The following is a 1,302-nucleotide window of genomic DNA, read 5'->3' as shown; positions in this document are numbered from 1 at the left end:
TTCTACCAGAGTTCTGGCTCAGGCAACTAACTGAAAGGGTAGTGATGTCCTTTATCAACAATGGAATACAGGATAAAAATTTTTAAAATTAAAATTTAAGATAAAAATTACAAGGTCAGTTTTTGGATATTTTTTAAAATATGTATTTTATTGATTTATTTTTTTTTTTACAGAGAGGGAGATAAAGAGTTAAAAACATCAATCAGTTGCCTCCTGTACACCCCCCATGGGGGATGCACCCGCAACCAAAGTAGGTGCCCTTGACCAGAATTGAACCCGGGACCTTTCAGTCCACAGACTGATGCTCTATCCACTGAGCCAAACCGGTTTTTGCAGGTTTTGGATATTTTGAGTTGAAGGTGTATGGTGTAAGGTAAGCCCATAAGCAGAGAAATCTAGGCTTCTTGAACATTCAGATTTTTGAATGAACCTGTGGAAAGAGATGTGCTTTATGAAAATGCTGGTGGTTGTTTTCAGACTAGGTATGTATCTCCTATTAAAAAGGAGTAAATGCTTTGTTCTAAAATTAGTATCTGGTGATTGTAGATGCATGACTGAATTTTAGAGGATTGGATTAACTGATTGAAGCATTCCAAAAGGTTTACCAATCATATACTTTACATTTTGCTATGTTAGTGGGCATATCTTCTAAAGCATTTCTTAAAAGTCTGTATTCATCATTAATTCAGACTAGCCTACTCATTTATTTGGGGGGGAAAAGTATTTTTATTTAGCACCCAGGAGGGGTAGCAAAGTGAATAGGCCCTTGACTGGGTGTGTATTTTGACTCTATGACCCTGGAAAACTTATTTCAATTCTTTGGGCCTCTTTTTCAATATGTCAAATGGCAGTTACAGTAGTACCTTCTAGGTTATTGTGAGGATTGAGTAACTTCACAGATCAGTGACTGGTACAAAGAAAACCCTCAGTAAATGTTATCTATCATTTTATCCACAATAATACACCAAAACTCCATTTTAGAGCATCTCATTTTACTATTGCATAGTTTTAAATTCACTTAAGGTAAAATCATATTTCTCATAAATGTAGATGTAAAAAATTGCAAACTTATATGCTGCACTGATTTTTAAAAAATATTTTAACTAAAAAGAAGGTATATATTACATTAGATATTTATATGATACAGTATATGTATTACATTAATAACAGTATATACATGTTGACAGAAATCAACATAAGAGGAACAGCCACAAGTGTGGTTATAGTGGACATATATTATGAATATTTAAATAGTACTTTGGATTTACATAGTACAAAGAGTCCAAAATACTTCATCTTAAT

Source organism: Pipistrellus kuhlii, unplaced genomic scaffold, assembly GCF_014108245.1.
Source record: "Pipistrellus kuhlii isolate mPipKuh1 unplaced genomic scaffold, mPipKuh1.p scaffold_m20_p_12, whole genome shotgun sequence".
NCBI lineage: Eukaryota > Metazoa > Chordata > Mammalia > Chiroptera > Vespertilionidae > Pipistrellus > Pipistrellus kuhlii.
This window is presented reverse-complemented; position numbering follows the sequence as displayed.